The sequence below is a fragment of the Scyliorhinus torazame genome, chromosome 12 (assembly GCF_047496885.1).
Source record: "Scyliorhinus torazame isolate Kashiwa2021f chromosome 12, sScyTor2.1, whole genome shotgun sequence".
In the NCBI taxonomy this organism is placed as follows: domain Eukaryota; kingdom Metazoa; phylum Chordata; class Chondrichthyes; order Carcharhiniformes; family Scyliorhinidae; genus Scyliorhinus; species Scyliorhinus torazame.
Window position 1 is genome coordinate 177,308,101 of NC_092718.1, and position 27,339 is coordinate 177,335,439.

General features: G+C 44.9%; 1 protein-coding gene across 4 annotated transcripts in view; it reads left to right on the forward strand.

The window, feature by feature from the left end:
* Window positions 1–27,339, forward strand: part of caln1 (calneuron 1) — a 600,077-nt gene that overhangs the window by 270,425 nt on the left and 302,313 nt on the right. The gene's annotated exons all lie outside the window — the stretch shown is intronic.

A 27,339-nucleotide genomic window follows, 5' to 3' on the forward strand; every position in this document is an offset into this window, starting at 1 on the left:
GCACAGCTTCCATGATGGCTTGGGCCTCCTTTTCGACAGAGGAGTGCCGAATTTCGGAGGCATGGAAGGTGCGGGAAAAGAATGCCACGGGTCTGACTGCCTGGTTAAGGGTGGCGGCCAGAGCGACATCCGATGCATCGCTCTCGACCTGAAAGGGGAGGGTCTCATCGACCACGTGCATCATGGCCTTGGCAATGTCTGCCTTGACACAGTTAAAGGCCTGGCGGGCCTTAGCCGTCAGGGGGAAAACTGTGGACTGGATGAGTGGGCGGGCCTTGTCCGCATAGTTAGGGACCCACTGGGCATAATGGGAGAAAAGCCCCAGGCATCGTTTCAGGGCCTTGGGGCAGTGGAGAAGGGGAGTTCCATGAGGGGGCGCATGCGGTCGGGGTCGGGCCCTAGAACTCCATTTTCCACAACATAGCCAAGGATGGCTAAGCAGTTGGTGCGGAACACACAATTTGCCTTATTGTACGTGAGATTAAGGAGTTTGGAGGTGTGGAGAAATTTGAAGAGGTTAGCGTCGTGGTCTTGCTGGTCGTGGCCACAGATCTTGATGTTCTCTAGGTATGGGAAGGTGGCCCACAGTCCGTACCGGTCAACCATTCAGTCCATCTCACGTTGGAAGACCGAGACCCCGTTAGTGATGCCGAAAGGAACCCTAAGGAAGTGGTAAAGGCGGCCGTCTGCTTTGAACACAGTGTATTGGTGGTCCGCCTTGCAGATGGGGAGCTGGAGGCAGGCAGATTTCAGGTCCACTGTGGAGAAGACCAGGTACTGTGCAATCTGATTGATCATATCAGACATGCATGGGAGGGGGTACATGTCGAGCTGCGTGTACCAATTGATGGTCTGACTGTAGTCAATGACCATCCTGTGTTTCTCCCCAGTCTTTACTACTACCACTTGGGCTCTCCAGGGGCTGTTGCTGGCCTCAATGATGCCTTCCCGCAGCAGCCGCTGGACCTCCGACCTGATGAAGGTCCTGTCCTGGGCACTGCACCATCAGCTCCTGGTGGTGATAGATTTGCAATCCGGGGTGAGGTTTGCAAACAGGAAAGGTGGGTCGACCTTAAGGGTCGTGAGGCCGCAAACGGTGAGGAGTGGTAGGGATCCGCCGAATTTTAGAGTTAGACTTTGGAGGTGGCACTGGAAGTCCAGGCCGAGTAACAGGGCAGCGCATAGGTTGGGGAGGACGTAGAGCCGGAAGTTGCTGAACTCTACGCCCTGGACGGTGAGGGTGGCGATGCAGTACCCCCGGATTTCCACGGAATGGAATCCGGAGGCCAGGGAGATTCTCTGAGTAATGGGGTGTACCGCGAGGGAGCAGCGCCTTACCGTAGCGGGGTGGATGAAGCTTTCCGTGCTCCCAGAGTCAAGAAGGCAAGATGTCTTGTGCCCATCGACTTACACCGTCGCGGTTGCGAGGTTGTGCGGCTGGGACTGGTCGAGCGTGATGGAGGCGAGCTGCGGCTGGTGTTGGTGGGCTCCGGGCTGGTCGGCGGCGGTGGCAGGCGATGAACGGCCAGATGAAGTGCCCGACGAGGAGGGGTCTTGAGCCGCTGTCCAAAATGGCGCCGATGATGGCGGCGCCCACGGGGCGCACATGGCGGGCGGTGTTAAAGATGGCGGCACCCACGGGCCACACGTGGTCTGCTGGGAGGAAGATGGCGGCGCCCACGGACCGCGCGTGGTCTGCGGGGACGAAAATGGCGGCACCCACGGGTCGCACGTAGGGGTTGCAGGAACACTGGGCCTAGATACAGCAGCAATCGACTGGGCCTGGCACACAGCAGCGAAATGTCCCTTCTTCCCACAGGTCTTGCAGATTGCACTCCGTGCCGTGCAGTGTTGCCGGGCGGGGGTGCTTTGCCTGCCCGCCGAAATAGCATTTGGGCCGGCCGGGGTTGGCTGGCTGGCGCGCGGCGCAGGCTTGGGGTTGGCTTGGGGCGGCCGCTGGTGGGGCCCACGATGTCCATGAGGGCGCCGTGCGGTCCGGGGCGTACCACTGTACATTACGGGATGCTACCATTCGCGAGTGCGCTGACCCCATGCCCGTAACAAAAACATCCCTGATTAAGAGTTCTCTATGTTCAGCGGCTGACACTGCCTGGCAATCGCAGTTCCTCGCCAGGATGTGCAGGGCACGCCAGAAATTGTCTAATGACTCACCGGGGAGTTGCTGTCTCGTGGACAGGAGGTGCCTGGTGTAGAACGGCCGGATATAGTGTCCTTTCAGAAGCTCCATAGCTTCAGGGTAAGTGGGTGCATCCTGGATAAGGGGAAAAATCTTGGAGCTCACCCGTGAGTACAGGATCTGGAGCTTCTGTGCGTCCGAGGGTTGTTCAGTCGCTGATCCGAGGTAGCTTTCGAAACAAACTAGCCAGTGGTCGAAGGCCGACGTGGCGTTGACTGCTTGTGGGTACAGCTGTAGGCGATCTGGCTTGATGCGTAGTTCCATCGCTGTCATATCTCTGCTTAATAAATTGATGCACTATCAATTACGACGAGACGAGAGTAGAGAGTAATCGAGGCTTTATTAAGCAGAGATGTGTGGCCTCCTGCAGCTGCTACCAGAATGGGAGCAGCTCGGTGTGCACGCACATTTATACTCCGCCTACTGGGCGGAGCCAGCAGACAGGGATCTACCCCCGCACCTGTAGTACAGGAGCCTTACCGTATTACCTCTAATAACAACTATTATACAATCAGTGGTGACTACCACACTCACCTACAAGGAGCTTTTCAGCTCTATGAGAATCCAGTACTTCTAAAAGACCCTCACTCTAACCAAGAAGATACCAAGCCTGCATTAACACAAAGACTGAGTTCCAAATTCCATTTTTATAATTACGTCTGTAACTTAATCTGTATCTAATCTTTCAAAAAAAATAAATTTAGAATACCCAATTATTTTTTTTTCCCAATTATGGGGCAATTTAGCGTGGCCCAATCCACCTACCCTGCACATCTTTGGGTTGTGGGGCAAAACCCACGCAAACACGGGGAGAATGTGCAAACTCCACACGGACAGTGACCCAGGGCTGGGACTCGAACCCAGGTCCTCAGCGCCGCAGTCCCAGTACTAACCACTGCGCCATATGCCACCGTCTGTGTCTAATCTTGGCGTGTGTGATAGCGTGAGTGAGGTCAGTGGTTGAGACGCGGGTGGGAATTTTCCCGCCCTCCGTGTCGTTGGGATCTTCTCGTCCCGTGAACGTGAACGTAGATTTCATTGGGTCGCCGTTCCTGTCATCGGGAAATCCATGGCGTGGGGATGCTGGAAAATCCTGGCTGGTCGTGTTCACAGGCAAGTGTGTGATAATAAATTAACATTTTTAAAAAATATCACCAGAAAGCCTTAATTTATATTAAATTAAGCAAAATACACAAAGCATACGCACAAATATGCTGATCAGAGACTAGAAGGGACGACACAAATACTGTCAGTAACATTACATAATTGACAACTTTGATGCTAAAATTTACTGTCCCTACATCCCAGACTTCACAGCTGTGTACTGTAACATTACTGCAGTCTATTTCTAAATAAGAACATTTGGAAAACAGTGAGAAAAACTAAATACTCATTAATAAAGTAGAGTAATCCTGTCATACATTATCACAGCCTCTGGGAAACTCAAAGCAAAGTACAAATTTAGTATGCCTGCCATTTTCTTATTCTCAAAGGTTTGGTTCCCCATTTCATCTCCAATAGACCCGGCCCTTTTCTGTCACTGTCCGTCATTACCTCTGAGGCTGCATGTGGGCGGGGGTATGCTTTTCCCCCTGTCTTTTGGCTGTAAAAAAAATCTCAAAAACTAATGTTCAGATTTCAACGAAACATGGTGCATAGATAGGGCATGGCCTGAGATAGTACTTTGGTGAAGGTGCAGACCTGGATCTGGATCTTTTTTTAAAAAGCCCTTAACATTGGCAGATAGCAGGGTTGTTTTAGAATGTTGTTGATTGTTTCACAGTGTTGTGGATTGTCTTAGTTGCTGTGGTGGATTTTGTCACAGCTGTCAAAATGTGAGCACAGTTTTCAGAGCAGGTTGTTGGATGTGGATTGGCCTGAAGCCTCCACAATGAGTTTGAAACTCTTAAATATATTTCTTCTCTCAGCTTTGTAGTTACAGGTCATTAAGCAGGCAGGGAGAAGCCTCAAGGAAGAGTTGCATAATTATAATAATGTTAGCGCAGCATGACGGAGCTCTGCACTCTACTGAGTGCCCTCTTCGTTTGTCTTTTATGTGTTTACAGAATCCTTTGCCATTTCACTTTATGTTTCCTGCCATCTGTGACTCAGTGCTGTTGCCACTCTTGTCACTTGGGTCAAATGGTTGTAGGTTCACGTCCCACTCTGGAGACTTGAGCATGAAATCCAGGCTGATGCGTCAATGCAGCACTGAGGGGATGTTGCAGTGATGGAGTTGCTGCCTTTCAGACGCGGCACTTAACCAATGCCCGATCTAGCCTTTCAGGTGGGTGTAAACGATCCTGTGGCACTATATGAGGCACAATGTTTTCTTGATGTCCCAGACAATATTTATCCCTCAAGTAACACCACTGATGCTGTTGTGGGACCTGGGAGTATGCAAATTGCCTGTCTCGCTTGCCGAGATAACCATACCTATATTTCAAAAATAATTCATTGGCTGTGAAGTTGTGACAGTGGTGGGAGCTACTTTTAAAAAATTATATATTTTTATCGGTTTTTGCATTTGATTGTGACAACATTGCAAAAATAAAGATTACAAAGTACCAACAGAAAAATAAAACGATGAGAGGGAAAACAAAGTAATCAGGTACGAATGCTTAGAAACATATATACAGCTACAAGGCATGTTAACATTGGGCTCGCTGTAATCAGTTGCCACAGCTGCACTGTTTGACTAATTACACATGGCACCATGGTATTAAAACTTGTCAGGGGAGCGTTAATGGCCACCAAGGTGTACACCGTTGTTGTTGTCGTGACCGCACCCAAAGATTCTCTTTCCTTCGGTACATTTTGGTCCCTCTGTCCTGCTTCCCCTGTACTCTGGGTGGTGTCTTCACTCCTCCCTTCTCCCCCCTCTTCTTTCTCTCCTTACTTTGTCTGTTTTGGACCCCCTCCCTGCACCCGCTCTCCCCTATTGGTTGTTGGTCATATGTTGGTATATTGTTTCCATGTACTCTGGAAGCCTTCCTCCGATCCTCTGATGATGAATTTTATCTTTTCCCATTTGAGGAATTCCACTAAGTCTGCAGCCTTGGGTTAAGAGGTTCCTCTTAACCTCTTCCACTGGACTCAATAGGTTCCACTTGTGGATTTGTGTACAGTCGTGGGCTGTCTGGATCTCCAGGTATCAGAATTTGGTTTGGGCCAGTTTGAACGGCAGCTCTCCCAGCTGTGTTCTCCGCCCCCCCTCCACCCACTCTCTGACATCACTGCAGTAGTAAATGCCCATTTCTTAAAGGTACTCTCACATGACACCTCCTCTCAAGAAAAGAAATAAACCATCAACTTCAAGATGGTTTCATTTTTCACCTTTGCACTATCCTTTAAGAAATGCACACAGTAAATATACTTTTTTGTTTCAAAAAACAACACACGCGAACAGGTATAATAATATAGTCCATTTTTGTTCTTCTTCCTCCAACTGAAATCCGTCTCGATTGACAGTCTCATTGAACAAGAAGGTCTCTGCACGATCCATCCATTCCTCTACGCCTCGGCATTTCTCTTTAAAGTCAGATACTTTAGTTCAATCTGATCACAGAGTCCCTTGTAATTCTCCAAAACATGAGCATTGGTTATCACAGCTTTCAGGCAGTCAAATGCCTGTTGAAACTCTGCTGTCCATTGAAATTTTCGACGTTTCTTCAGCAAGTTCATCAGTGGAGCAATCGCGCTACAAAAATTTTGCACAAATATTCGATCAAATCCACTCATGCCAAGAAATCGCATTATTTCCCTTCGCCTTGAGGGTATCGGAAACTCCTCAAGGAAAGTGACTTGGGCTTTTCCAAATTCAATTTTGGCTAGGTTTATCACCAAACCTGCCCCTGGAGTCGAACAAATAACTCCATCAGATGTGTCAAATGTTCTGTCCATGTCTGGCTGAAAATTACCAGATCGTCGAAGTATCCTGCACAATTGGGTAATCCTGAAATGATTTTGTTAGTTAACCGTTGAAATGTGGCTGGGGCGTTTTTCATGCCAAATGGCATAACTTTGAATTAGTATATACCATCTGGAGTCACAAAAGCTGAAATCTCCTTTGCCCTTTTGGATAAAGGTACTGCCGGTAACCTTTAAGTAAATCCAGTTTGGAAATAAAAGCTGATTGTCCCACTTTCTCAATGCATTCCTCCAAATGTGGGATAGGATAAGAGTCCATTCTTGTAACTGCATCAACCTTTCTATAGTCCACACACAACCATTGGGTACCGTCTGGTTTAGGTACCATCACTATGGGTGAGCTCCATTGGCTGTAACCCACTTCAATTATGCCATTTTTAAGCATACTCTCAATCTCTTTGTTAACATGTGCTAATTTTAAAGGGTTAAGTCTGTATGGATGTTGTTTGATCGGAACAGCTTTTCCCACATCTACATCATGTATAGCCATTTTAGTACTTCCCAATTTATCTCCACAAACTTGCCCATGTGATATCAATAACTCTTTCAGGTCAGTTCGTTTTTCCTCTGGAAGGTAACTCAACAATTTATCCTAATTTTTAAGAACATCCTCATTTTCCAATTTAATTTGAGGTATGTCAAATTCACAGTCATCTGGATTTGGTTCATCACTTTGAGTTAGAATCATTAAAATCGCCTCCTTTTGCTCTCCTTCCCTTTCAAAGTATCTTTTAAGCATATTCACATGACACACTCGGTGAGTTTTCCTTCTATCTGGTGTTTTTACCACATAATTCACCTCACTTAATTTCCTTTCAATCTGATAAGGTCCACAAAACCTAGCTTTTAAAGGTTCACTTACCACTGGTAACAATACTTTATCTCCACTGGCAAAACTACGAACTTTGGATTTCTTGTCCACTACCCGTTTCATCACATTTTGTGCAACTTTTAAATGTTGTCTAGCCAATTCACCTGCTCTATTTAATCGTTCCCTAAAATTTGACACGTAATCCAATAATGTAAGTTCTGATTTCTCACTCACCAATTTTAACTTAATCAATTTAAGTGGTCCTCTTACCTCATGACCAAAAATTAGTTCAAAAGGACTAAATTTGGTTGACTCATTAGGTGCATCCCTAATTGCAAACTGTACGAATGGAATTCCTTTATCTCAATCCTCTGGATAATCTTGACAATAAGCCCTCAACATTGTCTTTAATGTCTGATGCCATCTTTCTAACGCACCCTGCGATTCTGGATGGTACACAGTTGATTTAAATTGTTTTATTCCTAAGCTATCCATAACTTCTTTGAATAACCTTGAGGTAAAATTTGATCCTTGATCCGATTGTATTTCTGTGGGTAGTCCATATCTAGTAAAGAATTGAAGTAACTTCTCCACAATCTTTTTAGCTGTAATATTACTTACTGGAATGTCCTCTGGGCATCTAGTAGACACATCCATTATAGTCAAAAGATATTGATTCCCACTTTTTGTTTTAGGAAGCAGTCCTACGCAATCAATTTGGACCCTTGTAAAAGGTTCCGCAAATGCTGGAATGGGTATTAAGGTTGCTGGTTTTATCACTGCTTGAGGTTTCCCTATCACTTGACATGTGTGACATGATTGACAAAATTTAACTACATCTTTATGTAGTACAGGCCAATAAAAATGTTTTTGTATTTCAGCTTGAGTTTTCCTTATTCCCAAATGATCTCCCACTGGTACCTCATGTGCAACTCGCAAAACCTCCTTTCTATACCCTACCGGCAATACTACTTGATGAACTTCTGCCCACTTTTCATCCGCCTGCATATGTAAAGGTCTCCATTTTCTCATCAAGACATTACTTTTATGGTAATAACACTCTGGTATATTCGCAGATTCCTCTTCCGTGTATGCTTTCTGATACATCCGTTTTATTTCTACATCTTTCTGTTGTAACTCCGCCAATTTTCCTGAACTAAAAATATCCGCCTCATCCTCCACCTGTTCTTGTTCTTTTTCAACCATCTGATCAAAAATCGTTTCTAATAATTGCTCTTCAACTTCATCTTCACTCTTTGATTTCTCCTCTTGTCTTAACCTGTGACTTTGCGACCTTGTTACTACCAGTGACGGACCTACATGTTTGGGGCCCTGAAGCTTGAACTGTTATGGGGGCCCCTTTGCAACCAGCAATGAGGTCTGGGTAACCACTGTTATCTTCTTCAATTGGGTTGTTTCACGACAGATCATCACAAATGTTTTAAAAATGTAACCACTACATCTCAGATTTTGATTAAAATTGCTGCACTGGATTATCTCATATATCAAAATCACTGGTGTGAATAAAAATTTCCTATGCCTTATAGTTTTCGGGTTATGGGGGGATGAAAATTAGGGAAATGTTCTTTACATGCATGATGCATCATAGAATGATGAAATAAAATATAGAAAAGACCACAGTCAATATAATCTTTTATTTTTGACACCTATGAGAATACGTACTACATGAAGCACATTTTACAAAATACTTTTTTTTCTGTTTTTTTAAGCAACATATTCACGTACAGTTTTGTCATATGAGAGCTTCCTTGTAATGTCATTTTCTAGAGACAATATGCATAAAGAATTTAAGCGCTCTTCAGTCATGGTAGACCGAAATTTGTTCTTTATAAAGCATAGCTTTGAAAAATTCCTTTTTGCTTCACAGCTCATGATAGGCATTGTCAAGTACAGCTTCAGCGCAGTAGTAATATTGGGGAACACTTCAATTAGGTGTTGCTCACAAATAAGCTGAAGAACTTCTGCGCATTGCATTATAGATGGCGTGTTTTCTTCTGTGTTCTGGGATTTCCAAAGGTGCAAATATTCTTTGAACTGATAACACTCGTTCACTAATTTGTGGTCAATATCATCTTTGTAATACGATATTATAAGTTTAATACTGTCCTCATCAATTTCAAAATTGTTCACCAATTCTGAGAGGAACTTGAACCTTTTCGCAATCTGCTCATATGGGTAAATCCTCTTGCGTAACTGGAATATAAAGCAGTCATAGAGTTGATATAGAATTTCTATCCTAAATTTGTCAGCTCCTCTCAAAGAAGCAATACCACTTGTTCCATCTGAAAATGTCCTTGTAACAATGCGTTTGGAAGCATCAGAATAACTTGAGATGATATCTTCACACAAACCTTTTGCTTCTGACTCATAGTGTGCAATCACATCGGCTGAATTTTCTCTGAGTTCTTTAACAGACAGAAGTAAAGATGATAGCAGAAGATAACCTTCAAATACATCAAAACCAGGGGTTTGGAGTATCTTACTTATTTTGTTGAAATGCTCCAGCACTTCTTCCCAAACGACTGTTAAAATAGCATATTCCAGCTTTACCAACTTGTGGTATAAATTCTTTGCATCTCGTTTACATTCAGGTTTCTCTTCTGAGTCTTCAAAAATATGTTTGAGAGTTTGTAAAATACCCATATATCCATTTTTAATTGCCCGGACTGCTTCATAGTGTGCAGACCATCTAGTTACACTTAAGCTCTTTAGAGAAAAATGTAGATTGCCCTGTGTGTTTAAAATCCCCCATCTTCGTGGAGATCCAGAAAAGAAAACACAGCTCCTGCAAAATGCCAAAATAGTCAACAACTTCAGGTACAATAGACACTGCCTTTTCTACAACAAGGTTAAGTGAATGGGCTGCACATGGTACATAGTCTGCGTATCTGTTAATATTTTTAAAGAGTGCTTGCAGCCCTTTCTCCGAGCCCTTCATGTTAGATGCATTATTGTAGGACTGACCATGGATGTTTTCAAGTGAAAGCTTATGTTCACCCAGGACTTGTTGTATTTTGTTGAACAAGGTCGTGGATGAATGGTTTTCTATCGGTAAAAATGTAAAAAATCTCTCACAGGGTTTTCCATTATAGCAGTATTGAACCACAATTACCAGCTGGTCAACATGTGTCAAGTCAGGCGTAGAGTCAACAATAATAGAGGGTCAATCATAACAGTATTTGGTGTCTAGGTTGTTGATTTGATTCACAATTTCATCTTGCACATGTTTTCCCATGATTTCTATCAATTCTTCATACACAGGTTTGGATAGGTAAGTAGCATTTACTTTTTCATTTTTACATTTCTCAAGATGTTCATGTAAAAATGGGTCGAACTCTGTAATCAGTTCAATGGCCCCCATGAAGTTCCCATTATTTGGTGAGCCCCACTTCTCCTCATGACCTCTAAATGCCAAACCTCTTTCACTTAAAAACTTTATAACAGCTACAACTCTTTTCAGTACTTCAAAATAGTACTGTATGGTTTTTCTCATCTGTTCTTCAAGTTGCTGATCCACAGTATTTTTATTTGACTTTCTTGTTATCCAACACAACATCGCCCTCTTATGTTCCATGCTGTCTTCATGATTCTCCAGAGTTCTGAGTACATTCATCCAGTCAGAAAACCCACCTGTTGTAAGTGATGTTTGGCATTTAGAAAAGTGTTTGCAAACGAAACAGTATGTACAGCCTTAAACTAACCAGGGTCTCATCACGGTCTGGCCATTTTTCAATCTTTTTTCAATATATTTGTTTGAGAAACTTCTGTTTTGCTCCTTGTAAACCCTGCTTGATTCGGTATATACATCATCTGGTTTTTCATTTTGAAAAAAACCTATGTCTTGCATTAAACAATTCTGTAGGAAATCATTATCAACTGTTATGGGCCAGTTTGAGGTCACTGTATTCTTTGAAATCACTGAATTTGCTTCCTGTTTCATGTTTCTGCTCAGTCTCTGCTTGTTCCACGGTACTTTCATGTTGACCACTGTGATCGTCATCTGTATCAAAAGCGTCAACAGTAGGTTGAATATTGCTAGAAAGAGCTCCCACGGTTTGTGCACTATCACTGGCTTCAATGTTGTTTGCTTAGCTTGTTCCAACTGTAGGTGTTGACAAACTTGACATTGCAAAATAGTTAGTTAGTTTTTGACATTTAGAAATTTCGTCAGATCGCTTTTCATTGAGTTTGCGTTTTTGGTATCCACTTAAGTACCTTCGGGAACTCATTGTTATTCCTCTAGGTCTTGACCTCTGTTAAAAAGGGAAAAAAATTACACTAGCCACAGCAGAACAGCCAACTTAAACTCCACCTTTACAACATCTGTGCTACTGACTCTCAAACTTTGGGATTGTTGAACTACATACAACAAAAAATTAATCAATTTGAGTCGTGCGACTATTGTCGCATGTTTTGAAAGGAAATGTTTTTTGGTCTACTTTCTGAGAAAGGTTTTTTTTAAAAACCCCTTCACAGAAAGTAAAGTGCCATTTTTTAAGATTTATCATAAATAAGCTAAATAGGCTAAACTAGGCTATGTTCAAGCTAGCCTACGCTAGGCTAAGTTAAGCAAGTCTAGGCCACCAAAACTCATAGGCTAAGGTAATGTAACACAATTTTACCATTAGTTGAACACTTTTAATAATAAACACCTGTAATTTAACACAAATTCACCCTTTTATTACTTTTTCATAAATACTTGTAATATAGTATTAGCCTAGGCTATGCAGTTGTAGCCTACCTTCCGTTCACCTCTTCATAAAAACAATAGGCTTAGGCTAATCTAACACTATTTCACCTTTATTACTTACCTTACTTTTCTAAATATGACATTTATATTTGAGTAGGGGTAATTAAAATATTGTATCGTTATGAACACTTTATTGAAAAAAGTTCTTGTCCAGATCGCTATCACGAGTGCTATCACGTTGAAAATTCACGTCAGCATTGTGATTGCCTTTTCAACGGTTCCCCTTTTTTGTTACGACACGTGATCTACTGTTTGTATTTCTGTCATAAATGTTAATAGTGTTTTAAATTATTTATAATTATTTTATATTAAATATATTTAGAATGAAACATACTTAATTTGAACGTTTTTTTGTTTACGGCTAGCCTACATGATATTTTAATAACCTTTTCATTTTTATTTTAACTATTATTTTGTATTGAATTACACGATATTATTAACATCATTATTTTTTAAAAACCCCTTCTCATAGAGTAGACCCAACATTTTTAAGCAATGTGGACTAAAGTCGCTTTTGGGGCCCCTCCGGGATTAGGGGCCCTGAAACTTGAGCTTCATTAGTTTCATAGTAGATCCGCCCCTGGTTACTACACAATCCGGAAAAATCCCAGGATATTCGTCCTTCAACACTTCAGTTGTCTGATTTTCCACTGGCTTATTAACTACAGTAGGCATCACTCCCACCTGCGATCCAGCTATATCATTACCCAAGATAAACTGTATTCCTGGACAAGATAGTTTCTCTATTACTCCTACTACCACTTCACCACACTTCACTGGACTTTCCAACCTTACGTTATATAATTGAACACTACTCCTCTCACCCTGAATTCCACACATTACCACCTTTTCTGGCAATATTCCTCCCAAACTACATAACTCCTCATCTCTTACCATTAAAGATTGACTAGCTCCCGTATCTCTTAAAATTGTGACTTCTTTACCTGCTCCTCCTGACACACGTGAGTAAACTTTTCCCACACAAGTAAATTCTTGAAAGAGATCTGGCACCTTCTTATCAATCATCTCTTGATCAGGCTGTATAACCTTTAGCACCTCCTTCGCTTCCCTTGGGCTTTCCTTTACTACTTTAACAAACCCCACTGTCTTATCCTGTTTTACCACATCAGCCTTCCCAGTGCTTTTCTTCAACCACCAACACTGTGACTTTACATAGCCTAGTTTTTTACAGTGAAAACATTTGAAACTTTTCATTTCTTTTCCACCCTCCTGGATTTCTATTTTAATCTGAGGTACACTCTCCTTATTATCTCCCATGAGATCACCTTTACCTTTACCACTTGTGTATTTCTCATGTACCCAGTTTCTATCCCGCACCGGCTGAAACTGATGTCGGAAACCAAGCTTTGATTTTTGAACTAATTCAGAATCATCTGCCATTTCTGCTGCTAACCTCCCAGTTTTAACCCTCTGCTCTTCCACATGAGTTCTCATTACATCAGGATTGAATTTTTAAACTCTTCCAAAAGTATAATTTCTCTGAGAGCTTCATACGTTTGGTCTATTTTCAAAGCCCTTATCCACCTATCAAAATTACTCTGTTTGAGCCTTTCAAACTCCATGTATGTTTGACCAAATTCTTTCCTTAAATTTCTAAACCTGTGTCTGTCGGCTTCAGGCACTAGTTCATATGCACCTAAGATGGATTTTTTCACCTCCTCATACGTCTCAGATACCTCCTCCGGTAGTGATGCAACCACTTCACTAGCCTTACCTACTAGCTGTGTTTGAATCAGTAATGCCCACATGTCCTGTGGCCATTTCATTTGTTTAGCCACCTTCTCAAATGAAATGAAAAATACTTCTACCTCCTTCTCGTCAAACTTTGGCAATGCTTGGACATATTTGAAAAGATTCCCACCAAGCCTTCGACTTTGATGCTCTTTCTCACTATCCTCATCACTATCATCCAACTGTATGTTTCCCTTTACACCTGCCAATTGTAACTGACTGTCATGTTTCATGGCCATTTTCGGAAGTTCAAACTCTCTCTCTTTATCTTTTTCCCTGATCTGTATCTCACTTTCTCTTTCTTTTTGTTCTGCTCGGGCTATTCTTTCTTTTCTCTTTTCTTCTCTCTCCTTTTCTTTTTCCTCTCTCTCTCTTTCTCTTTCTACTCTATCTCTTTCTCTTTCTTTTTCCTCTCTTTCATATTCAAGCTGCTTTAATTCTTTCTCATGTTTGTTTAATTTGTAACTGAATTGTTTGCCATTTCCAATGAGTCAAATTGTATCTCAGGCAACTTTAAATGCTTAGCCACCGCCATAATTACCTCATCTGTTCGCATTTTGTCAGGTAATGTTAACTGCAATGTTGTTGCCAAATCTAACAGTCTGCTTTTAGTCTCTCTGTAAGGTACTGCGTGTGACCGTCTCCACCCCAAAAAATGTCTGAGCCTCTGAAAGAGCCATTGTCCACAACACACTCCCAATTAAACTAGAATACCACACCTGAAAAGCAACCACAATATGCTCACCCCTCACTGTCTTTAAGTTCACTAAGCCAATCCAATAGATAGACTTTTATTCACCTCGAGCCCCCAGTTTGTTATGGGCCAGGGTTTAGAGAACCCTAAAGTGTATCATGGAGTTCACCTGACCCACGACTTTTAATAGATTGTGGTTATGGGGAGCACACGGTCCACTCTACAGGTAAGGGGCAAACAGAGCTTTACAGTACCTTTAAATGAAAACAATGTTTATTCTATGAACTCAAGTTAACCTTTTTAAAACATACAGTGAACATCTTAGCAACCATCAATTCAAATACAACCCCCAAAGAATACAACACTAAGTAATGATTTAATCTTTCCTTTTAACATCCATAAGACTTAAAAAACCTTCAAAACAGAAAGACATCAGGCTTAACTTCACTATTGAGAATATTAATAATTCTAAATTCACCAAAGAGATAGTCTTGTCATGGCAGAGAGATCAACAGTACAGCTGCTCTGCCTGGCTTCAGCTCCCACACTGAAAACAAAACTAAAACACACCCTGCAGCAAACAGCCTAAAACAAAAGTAAAAAGCTGACAGACAGCCTAGCTCCACCCACTCTCTGACATCACTGCACTGGTAAACACTGGTAAACACCAAATATCACTACAGATATTTATATACACACCCATTTCTTAAAGGTACTCTCACATGACAACCTCAAATTAAATCTTGTTATAATGTTACTTTCTCTCCTCATATCAGGGGCAGCAGCTTTTGCTCCATCCTTTACTTCTAATGACAGAACTGTTCCTCGCTTTTAAAGTTGATTTACAGGAAGCACAGAATGAAGGGATGCAAATTTGGAATCCTCTAAGAAACCGGTCGACGGCTGCAATGTGACATCTGCATTTTGTTTCTGAATGGATGAGCTCAGATGGACCAATTCTCTTTTTCCATCTAAATATGCCTTCTGATTAATCATTAGTCGTAGCACATCTCTATGGGTACTGGTGTGTGTAATGTTGGCCTCCAGCATAAACTGCTTGCAATCGCAAGGATACAGATATTCCTCTACAAAAATCTTAATGAGAACAATCTGAAGTGAAAGAGATAATGTGAGCCTCCTGCAGCTTTGGACTGTGATATTGTCGATAACTTATTTGCATAAGGGTCCACTCCCGGTGCAGTGCCTTGGATTAATGTTCATGCTGTAAGGTTCCTTCTTGACGATTCCCTTTTTTCCCCTTTCTTTATTTTTTTGCTGTTATCATTTTGATACATGGATGCTTAATAGACATGTACCTTAAAGTCGAGCAGGGGAAGAAAGGAATTCAAAAGATCATAGATCATAGAATTTACAGTGCAGAAGGAGGCCATTCGGCCCATCAAGTCTGCACCAGCCCTTGGAAAGAGCAGCCTACTGAAGCCCACACCTCCACCCTATCCCTGTAACCCAGTAACCCTAGCTAACCTTTTTGGACATTAAGGGCAATATAGCGTGCCCAATCCACCTCACCTGTACATCTTTCGATTGTGAGAGGAAACCGGAGCACCCGGAGGAAACGCACGCAGACAGGTAGAGAATGTGCAAACTCCACACAGGTAGGTTTGCCCCGAAGTGTCTAAAGGTTATTTGGGGTTACAGGATTAGAGCAGGGGATTGGGCCTTGATAAGGTGCTATTTCGGAGGGTCGGGGCAGACACTATGGGCCGAATGGCTTCCTTCTGCACTGGATGGAATCTATGGGCAGTTTAGTCTGTGATGCCCTATGTGAAAATGTATCCTGCCAGGGCTTGCTTGCAGAGAATGCCAATGTGAAAATGGTTACTTGCTTTAGAAATCATGGGAATATCAGAACCCAAAGAACTGCCAATTTACAAGAGTTACATCTTCTAAAAAAAGTGGGGCTGGGGGTGTAGGATGGGAGTGGGAGGAAAGGTAGGAAGCCAGTGGGAGAAAATTAGAGGAGGTGAATGGGAAGCTAATTGATACTTAGCCTTGCAATTGTGTTAGCTGGCAGCAGAGAATTATAAAAGCAGATTTTCCTCCTCTGGGGGGGGGCGTGCCTTCTTAGCGCAGTAGGCTGTGTGCCAGTCTCATAATCTGAAGGGCCTGAGTTGAATCCTCAGAGAGGATTGGGTTTGAGGTATGGCGGTGGCATTGTGGTAATGACACTGCAGTGGCAAGCTTCCCGTGAATCCCCTCCCAAAGATCCCTCTCAAACCATGAATCCCCTCCAAAAGCTCCTCATTTCTGTAGAATTTAGTTTATTTTCCAGGATTTACATTTTACAAATGTGTTCTCAGGATATGGTTGATACTGCCAAGATAAGAATTTATCTTTTGTTCAGAAGTATTTCCATGGAAGGCATTTATCGTATTAAACAAATACAAAAGCCAAAACCACAGCAACAGGTAACAAAACAAACAACCCATGCACCCCATCACAGCCCCTCCCCCATCTCCAACCCTCAAACACCCTGTCACTCAAAGCCCGCCTCCTTCTTTTTCCTTTATCCCCACAAACAAAACAAAGCACCCATAACTCCACCCCCCCACCCCCCCGCCCCCACCACCCCTGATGCCTCAATTCACTTTAAATTAGTCAATAAACAGCATCCACCTCCACGTGAACCCCTCTTCCACTTCACGTAGGTGTGAAAATTCTGCCAAGTCACTCACCCATTGACTCGCATTTGGCGGCTCCGGGTCCCGCTAACTCAACAAAATCCGCCTCCGGGCTATCAGTGAGGCAAAGTTCAAGACATCGACACCTCTCCTCACCTGAACTCCAACACTTCAAATGTCGCCAGCTCCAGATTCGGTGTCACCCCTATGCCCAGAATTTCGGCATTACACCCGAAAACCCCTTCCAGAACCCCCTCAACCTCGGACACACCCAAAACACATGCAAAGGGTTTGCCGGCCCCCCTGCTCACCGCCCACACATATCCTCCACCCCGAAAAGAACCAGCTCATCCTCGTGACCATCATGGGGCCCCATGCACCACTTTAAATTGGATGGGGCTTAACCTCACACATGACGAGGAAGCATTTACCTTCCGCGGGGCTTCCCTCCACACCCTGGCCACGAATTCCTCCCACTTGCATCTGACCTCTTCCACAGGAGTGCCCTCCCTATCCATCCGCTCTCCATATATATCCGCCACTCTCCCCTCCCCAATGTCGTCCTCTGACAACTTGTCTTGCAGCACCAGAGGTGGCAGCTCCGGAAAGGATTGCACCTCTGATGCACGATCAATGACCACTAAAGCGAGGTTGTAGTCCAACTGAAGGCTTTAATAAGCTAGATGTTTCCCCCAGCAGCTCAGGCACAGAATGAAGGCTGCTGGGGCGGCACGGGCTCTTATACCCCGTCTAGCAGGGCGGAGCTAACATACATCCTAACCAATAGAAAGCATATAGTTTCCACCAATGGTGCTCCAGCCTATCAGGTACCGTAATACCTCTAATATCACAACCTCTTCTCCAACAAAGTCCCTCACCTGCAGGTACCTGAACCTGTTTCCCTTAGGCAACTGATACGTCTCCTCAAGCTCCCCCAGGCCTGCAAACTCTCCTGCCACAAAAAATCCCTGAAGTACGCTATCCCCACTTACTGCCACCCCGGAACCTTGCGGCCAGCCCAGCCGCCTCAAACCTATGGTTGTCACATATTAGTGCCCACAGGGACACTCTCCCAGGATCCCCATAATTCTATCAAAATTCCCCACCGGGTGGGAAATGTACAGCAGGAGGTTGTGTGCATACAAAGAGACCCAAAGCAGGATTCTCCATCGCCTAATGCCGAAATCGGGAAAGGCGATGGGCGGAGAATCGGTTATGACGCCAAAATCGTGGCGGGCGTCGGGTTCACGCCAAATCGCAACTCTCCGTCGCCTTGAGCACCCTACGTAAGCAGAAAGCTACACCTTATCCCTGTAAGCCAGCAACCCCACCTACCTTTTGGATTTTATGGGGCAATTTAGCGGGACCAATCCACCTAACCCGCACATCTTTGGACTGTGGGAGGAAACCAGAGCATCCGAAGGAAACCCAGGCAGACACGGGGAGAACATGTAGATTCCACACAGACAGTCACCTGAGCCAGGAATCGAACCCGGGTCCCTGGCACTGAGGAGCAACAGTGCTAACCAATGCGCTACTACACCGCCTATATCTCCACTGCATCTCCATGATTAATGGGACTGTCCTTTCCAGAAGCCTGAAACCCGTCTGGATGGCAGCTAGTCCATGAGGTCGGCTCGCCCTCCGACTGTCCATCCCCTCGGGAGTTCGTACCTCCACCAGCTGCACCAGAGAATGTGTTTGGTGCACACCAGATAGTGTCCCAGGACCCCCTAACCTAAGTGCCCAACTGAGGTGAGTGCCTGTTGGATGGTGGGGGGTGTTGGAGACAGTTGTGATGGGAAGTCATCCTCCAACCCGAGCTCCGGGTTGTCCTGGGTCTCAGGTTTATGGCTTGCGTCTGTGTTGGTGTCCTCATCGCTACTTAGCACCTGAGGCAGTGGGAGGGGACAGCAGAGGGGCCCACCCCAACACCAGCAGCTCCGGCAAGACACAAGACAAGACGCATGAGTAGACCATGGGCTTCGGGGCAGTGGGAGCGATGGAGTGGGGGTGGTGGGTGTGGGGGTTGGTGTGGGTGTGAGGATGATATGGGGGTAAGGCTGTTGTTGGGGGTGTTGGTGACACACGTGTCACAGGAACTGCAACTCAGCGGGGCCTCACTTCCTTGCCCGACGTCGATCTCCACCCTCGCGACTTCTCTTTCCTCGGGCCCGCTCACCATGTCCAGGGCCCTCTGCTGCATTGAGGAGCTGCAGGTTCGGCGGTCCCACTCAAATCTTCTTCCGCACATTCCATATAATCAACGGGGTTGTGGGCTCCCCACCCTTCCCGGTCAGCCATATCCCTTCTTTACCCAGCTCCCCCTGGTCCATGCCCTGCGCTTGTTGGGGCACTCCCCAAGATATCGGCAGCGGTCTCTCCCGAACCAACTGCGCCACATCAGCGTTCCCCACGTCAGCATCCTTCTCACCCCTCCCCCCCATAACCAAACAAAAAACCAACCCCCCCCCCCCCCGCCACTCCCTCCTCCTGTCGACTTCCCATTTCACTCCCCTTAACTAGCCAACCAGCTAACCTGGTGTCCCCCACCCGGGGCCTCTGTTTACCCCCCTTCCCCAAATCCGCCCTTCATAAAACCCAAACATTAAAGAAAGCACACTCGCCCTCTCTGCTCCCATTCTCATTAAATTCACCAATCCACACATCCTATGATCACACGTTCCCCACATTTAACATCTCAACAGTTCAGTGTCCTCACACTCCTCCCATTCCATGGTCTATCATTAACTCACTCGCCTCCTCCGGCGTATCAAAGGAAAACTCCCGCTTCTGGTGCATGACCCACAGACGGGCAGGATCCAGCACCCCGAATGTCACCCCCTCCTTGTAGAGGGCAGCCTTGATCTGATCGATGCCTGTCTAACTCCTCACCTAGGTCCTGGTATATTCTCAGCTCACTCCCATCCCAGGTGCACTTCTTCAATTGTCTCGTCCATTTCATGATTTTTATCCTTATTGAGAAAACGATGCAGCCTCACCATCATTGCCATCAACGGCTCGCCCTCATCAGCTCCTCCACCTACTGGAGAGTGAGTCCTTGCGTCTCCAGCCTCTGCTCCACTTTCGCGATAGTTGCCCTAAGTGGCTCCACCATTTTAGCCAGGTCCTCTGAGGCCTCCTTCTGCTGCTGGAACTTATTGCTCAAGATGTTTGCGAGCTGCTCCGTAGACCATGGAGCGGGCAGCGATACCCCAGCAACGTCTGCCATCTTTTTCTGTGTTGCACCTCGACTATTCTCGCGGTCAAGCTGCTGCCTCTTTTAGTTACACTCTGTGGTAAACCATGTTGCACCTGTATAGGTGATATAAGGTAGGACCTGTTCTACAGGTTCGCCGGTAGTCCCTGCCTGCTGGCTCCGTCCAGTAGGCGGAGTATAAATATGCGTGTCCTCCATTCAGCAGCCATTTCGCCAGCTGCTGTGGGAGGCCACACATCTTAGAGCAATAAAGCCTCAGTTGTATCCAACTCTAGGCTTTGTTCAATTGATCGTGCATCAATTTATTGCAGTAAGTTTTTCTAGAAGGGTGACCTCCGAATCAAACCAGATTGCCTGCAGCTGGATCCACAGTCTAGCGACGCCAGAAAGGATTTTAATCACTGGCTAGCTTGCTTCGAGGCCTATATCAACTCAGCAACCACCCCTCTGACGGAGGCTCAATTGATCGGGCCTCACACTCCTCGTCTGATAAGCCACAAACCAGCCTCACCAGATGGCTATTGCAATCCTTCAGTGCTTATGCACCATTCGCCAGAAAACACCCCTCAAATCGGTTGGGGGAGGACCAGAAAATTCCACCTCGAGTGGGAGCCACCAAATGTGCGACCATTCACTCCATGGCCGCCACCGGAAGTCAGAATTTATCTTACTGAATAAGAATAATTACCTCCGCCACAGTCGTCGCTCCTTCACCACACAGGCTGCTGCTCTGCTCACTTAGCTGCCTTTCTGCCCAGCAACAGAAAAAAACCCAAATCAAATTGGCCAATTAGTACCCTGCCTCTCTGAGCATTGGCTACTGATAAGCTAACTAGTCAGCCTATCAGAAGCCAATGCTCAGAACGGGTCAACTCTGATTGGTCAATTTGATTTTTCTTGTCCTTCTTTGATTTGTGGCCATTGCTCTTATTGGATTCTTTGGTTTTTCAAAGTGTGCACGTTATTTTTGGGGGGGGTTTAAAAATAAATACTGCCTTTTTGTCACGTGGCTGCCAGAACCTCCGCGGTCTACCTGGAGGCCTCTCACAGAACACCGGGGTTGCGCAGACCCCAGTTTGGGAACCCCTGATCTATGCTAAATGGATCTTTCTTCTATCCAAAGTTTGCTGTGTTAAATGACTGTAAGGACAACACTTCAGTGCAGTATTGAGGAGGTGTTGCACAGTTGGAGGTGCAATCTCTCAGCTGAGGTAGTAAACTGAGGCCTTTTCTACCGTCCGTTGCACATAGGTTTCCATGGCCCAACTTTGAAGAAGAGCTGGATAGTTCTCGTTGGCGACCTGGACAATATTTATCCCTCAGCCAATATCACTGAAAAAACAAGTTGTCCAATCATTAGCACATTTTGGTTGTGAGATCTTGCTGTGTGAAAATTGGTTGCCGTGTTTTCCTACATTACAACACTGACAAAGGAATGTGCTTAATTGACCAGAAAGCTCTGGGGACACCTTGATGTTGTGCGAGGTGCCATATGAATGAAATTAATTTCCTTCATTTACTTTTGTCCACCCTCTCTAACATTTCCGAACACATGCTGCCAGTAAGGTAGGTCACCCACCCCCACCCACAGGAATATCAGCGGTCAATGGGCCCCCAATTTGTTCCCATATGCTGACACCAGGCGAGGCCCCTATGTGCCAGTCAGAAAATGCCTTCCGCAAAGCCCACCAACAGCTGTCTCACCGACCTTCCCTTCAGTTTGTTCCCCATCCGCTATATGCTCAGATTTTAAGGGCAATTACTGGTATACCCAGTGGGCGATATTTAACACTGGGAGATAGTGCGGCAGATCCTAATGGAATTGTATTCTTGCTTTCTCTCTGCGTGTCTCAGGTACATTTATTGGCTTTGATTCGACTGCTGATGAATTAATTTTCCAACTGCCTCCCTCAAGCAACAGTTAAAGATGCGTTTAAAGGCAGTAAAGGTTTCATCTGCAAACAGAATTTTACTGTCAGAAGAATCAGCCCAATTTTTTAAACGCAACTTGCAAATGGCTGTTGCACTTTCTTTAACAAGACCATTTGAAACACTTTTTTTACATTCACAGATACTTGAATCATTGTAGTAGCGATGCTCAATGGGGAACTCTGTCCATTGGAAATGAGCATTATGTACATTATAGGGAAGCAGTATTCAGCTATGATGACATTACCTTAAATTCAAGTTATTTCAATGCTGCCTACATTGCAGCACGGTAGCATTGTGGATAACACAATTGCTTCACAACTCCAGGGTCGATTCCGGCTTGGGTCACTGTCTGTGCGGAGTCTGCACAGCCTCCCCGTGTGTGCGTGGGTTTCCTCCGTGTGCTCCGGTTTCCTCCCACAGTCCAAAGATGTGCAGGTTAGGTCGATTGGCCATGATAAATTGCCCTTAGTGTCCAAAATTGCCCTGAGTGTTGGGTGGGGTTACTGGGTAATGGGGATAGGGTGGAGGTGTTAACCTTGGGTAGGGTGCTCTTTCCAAGAGCCGGTGCAGACTCGATGGGCCGAATGGCCTCCTTCTGCACTGTAAATACTATTCTCTCTGAAAAGACGGACAATGATAGGTTGCTCACTATTATCCATCCTGTTTAATATCTTCATCAGTGACACACTTGAAATGTTTCTTGCAGATAATTCAGCCCCGTTTTGCACATTACAGTGTATTGTTGGCGGTCCAGTTAGGGATCGAGAGCACTCTACTCACCATTGGGCTAGCCAATCAGATGCAGGGACAGGTTTCCCAAGTGCAATGTTATGGTTTGATGTGGTTGAAGAACAGAGGACAGAATTTTGATTAGGAGATGCAAAGATGTTTCATTATATATCATTTACAGAACGGAAACAGACCATTGGGCTCAACAGATCTTTGTGCTGCACATGAGCCTCCTCCTATCTTAATTCCTCTCACCATATTGACACGTCCTTCTTTTGAATCCTGGCACTGAAACACACACAAATAGCAGAGGAGTTCAAACAAGAACAGAGAGTGCTGGACAAACTCAACAGGACTGGCAGCATCAGAACTAAAAAGAGAGGGAGAATGAGTTAGATATAAAACTGCAGCTGGGAGAGATTGCAACAGAATGTAGCAATCTTAAGAACAAAAGACCCAGGGCGGGATTCTCCATTCCCCGACGCAATTTCATAATAGGCATCGGGCGGAGAATCCCTTTTTACAATGGAATCGGGGGCGGCGCCTGTTTTCGGATGATCAGCCCCGTCCAAACCGGCGTCATCGAGGAGAGCGCTGCATGCCGTTGGGATGGCCTCAGGACATTACCTGGTTGCCTCATGGTCTCAGCAGTCTGGAACCCGGCGTGGCGGCTGCGGACTGTGTCCAGCGCCGCCAACAGTCGGGTGGGAGCTGTGCTGCTGGCCGGGGGGCTTCGGCGAGGGCTGGGGGCACTGGTGGGGGGTGGTCCGGGAGTGGCGAGGGGGTGTCCAGGGGGGCACTATCTGGCAGGTCAGGTCCGCATATGGCCGGTGCCATGTTATACAGCGCGATCGCTGCAATTCCCCAGGCGTTTATATTGGGAAGGCCGTGCGTTGTACATGACGCGGCTGCTCGCCCCTCACCGGTCGGAGGATCGGTGCTGGGACCACGCCGATTTCTCCCACGTAAAACGCCATTGAATATCTGGTAATCGGAGAATCCAGCCACTAGTGTGGGAAGGGGGAGGGGGGAAGAGGGAAGGGAGGGTTTTTGCATAAGGATACTAAATGTATGAGATATTTACAAAAAGCGGGGTGGGGTTTAAGGTGATAAGATGGAGAAGAAAGGTCCCAGGCTAAACTTGTTGAACATGGAGTTGAGTCATGGGGACTGTAATGTACCTAATCAGAAGATGATTATATGCAGATGATACAAAGTTGGGTGGGAGGGTGAGTTGTGGGGTGGAAGCAGCGATGCCTCAGTAGAGTTTGGACAGGCTCAGTGAGTGGGTATATGCATGGCAGAAGTAGTACAATATGGATAAATGTCAGGTTATCTGCTTCAGTAGCAAAAATAGAAGGCAGATGACTATTTGAATGGGTGTAAACTGAGAGAGGTGGATACTCAGCGAGACCTTGGCGTCCTCGTGCATCAGTCGCTGAAAGTAAGCACGTTGATTAAGCAGCAGTAAAGAAGGCAAATTGTATGTTGGCCTTCATAGCGAGGAGGATTTGAGTATAGGAATGGAGATGTTTTACTGCAATTGTAAAGCATGCCTGGAGTCTTGTGTGTAGTTTTGGTGTCCTTATCTGAGGACGGATGTTCCTGCTATAGGGGGAGTGCAGCAAAGGTTTACCAGGCTGATTCCTGGGATGGCGGGACAGTCATATAAGGAGCGAACAATTTGGTTAGGATTATATTCACTGGAGTTTAGAAGAGTGAGAGGGAATCTCGTAGAGATGCCACTCCTCCAGCTTGTGTTGTACTTCACTGCAACATAAGAACATAAGAACTAGGAGTAGGAGTGGGAAATTCAGCCGCTCAAGCCTGCTCTACCATTCAATACGATCATGGCTGATTAAGTCTCGGCCTCATATCTGTCTTCTTGCCCACTCCCCGTAACCCTTCTTCTTGCTACTAATTAAAATCTATCTCTATCCTCCTTACATTTGTTTCGTGTTCCAGCTTCCATTGCACTCTTGAGGTAGAGAATGCCACAGATTCACAACCCTTTGAGTGAAGTGATTCCTCCTCATTTCCATTTTAAATCTGCCACCCCTCAGCCAAAAACTATGGCCTCTCATTCTAGACTGTCCAACAGGGGGAAACAACTGCTCTACGCCAACCTGTCAATCCCCTTTAGCATCTATATATCTCGATTAGATCTCATTTCATTCTTCTGAACTCCAGCGAGAATATGAATAAACTGCTAAATCTTTCTTCACAAGACAAGCCTTTCATCGCTAGAATTAATCTAGTGAACCTTCTCTGAACGACTCTATTGCATTTATATCTTTACTCAGTAAAGGGACTGAAACTGTGCAACGTACTCCACATGCGGTCTCACCTATGCCCTATACTGTTACATTCTAGTCCTGATTTGTCAAATGTCAAAATTCCATTTGTCTTCCTTATTACCTGTTGCACCGACATGGTAACTTACTGCGATTTGTGCACAAGGACACCCAGATCCCTCTACACCAAAGCATTTTAAAGTTTCTCCCCTTTTAGATAACAAGTTACCTTTTTATTCCTCTGACCAAAATGGATAACCTCACACTTATCAATGTTAAATTCCATATGCCAAATTTTAGCCCACTCACCTAACCTATCCGTATCCATTTGTAAATTTCTCATATCCTCATTGCAACTTGCTTTTCAATCTATGTTAGCGTTATCAGCAAATTTGGCGACAGTGTATCCTATCCCTGCATCCAAGTCATTAACATAGATTGTAAATTGTTGGGGCCCCGAGGACTGATCCTGTGGCACACCACTGCTTGCCATCCAGAAAAAGACTCATTTAACCCCACTCTCTGCTTTCTGTTGGTTAGCCAATCCTCTACTGAAGTTAATGCATTACTCCCAACCCCTTGTGATTTAAACTTTAGTGCGGCATCTTATCAAATGCTTTCTGGAAGTCCAGATGCACTACATCTACCAGGAAACCCATTACCCATTTTTCTTGTTACATCTTCAAATAACACAAGCAAAATTATCAAATACAACTTACCCTTCATAAAACCCTACTGACTCTGATGGATTACATTTTGACTTTCCAAAATCCCATTACTATTTCCTCAAGAATGGATTCCAACAATTTCCCAAAGACAGTTGTTAAACTAACGGGTATATGGTTTCCTACTTTCAGCCTTGCTCCCTTTTTGAACAGGGGTGTTACGTTCACCTATTTCCAATCCACGGGAACTTTTCCAGAATCCAGGGCAGTTTGGAATATTACAACCAATGCCTCCGCTATCTCTGCTGCTACTTCCTTTAAGCCCCTAGGAGTTAAACCATCAGGCCTTGGGAACATGTCTGCCTTTAACCCCAATAGCATGCTCAGTACTTTTTCCCTAGTGCTGGCGATTGTTTTAAGTTCCTCCATCTTATCATCAAAGACTTGGGAAAGATTGTTTTTGACAGTTTGGACAAGGGTATCTTGTATTGCAGAAGATTAAAAGATTAAAGTGAATCACACCTGTTGATCGTCCATGGAATATAGGAAATATTCTCCCTGTGTCTGCCAGGGTTTCCTCCGGGTGCTCCAGCTCCCTCCCGCAGTCCAAAGATGTGCAAGTTAGGTGGGGTTACGGAAATAGGGTGAGGGTGCGGGCCTAGGTAGGGTGCTAGTTCAGAGGGTCAGTGCAGATTCAATGGGCCGAATAGCCTCCTTCTGCACTGTAGGGATTCTATAATTTCAACAACCTCTGCATTAACTGTTCCTCGTGGGATGGTTCTAGTGTCCTCCACTGTGAAAACTGAGGCAAAATATTGATTTACTGTCTCTGCCATTTCTGTTTTCCCCATTATTAACTCCCCAGTCTCATCCTCTAAGGGACCAACATTGACTTTAACTACTCTTTCCTTTTTATATACTTAAAAATCTTTTGCTATTCATTTTTATATTTTGTGCTAGATTTATTTCATAATTTACCTTTGCTCTTTTAATTACTTTTTTAGTAACCCTCTGTTGGTCTTTATAAGTTTCCCAATCCTACAGTCTACCACTGACCTTTGCAAGATGGTATGCCTTAGTTTTTGCCTTTCTGTTATCTTTAACCTCCTTGCTTAGTCATGGATGCATTTTCCCCCTCTTTCTTCCTCTCTGGAATATATTTAAGTTGGGAGGAATTGATTATCTCCTTAAATGTCTAGCACAGGCTACAAATGTCTGACACAGGCTACGAGATCACAGGCTACAAAGCAAGGCCAGGCGGAATATCTGGGGCTGGAGCATCCCTACCCGATGAACTGAACAAGTTCTATGCCTGCTTTGAGCAGTCAGCCAATGCATCAGTGCCACCCACCCCAACAGCCCTGGACACACCCATACCCACTATTACAGCCTCAGAGGTAAGAGCTGCCTTCTTGAAAGTGAATCCATGGAAAGAGCCTGCGCAGACCACCTGGCAAGTGTATTCACAGACATCTTCAACACCTCACTCCACATCTTCAACACCTCACTCCTCCTCTCTGAAAATACGAGGTCCCCACCTCCTTCAAGAAGACCACCATAATACCAGTACCAAAGACAAACAAGGTACCCTGCCTCAACGACTACCGACCGGTTTCCCTGACGTCTGTTATCATGAAATGCTTCGAGCGGCTAGACATGAGATGGATCAACACCAGGCTCCCAGACGGTCTCAATCCATTGC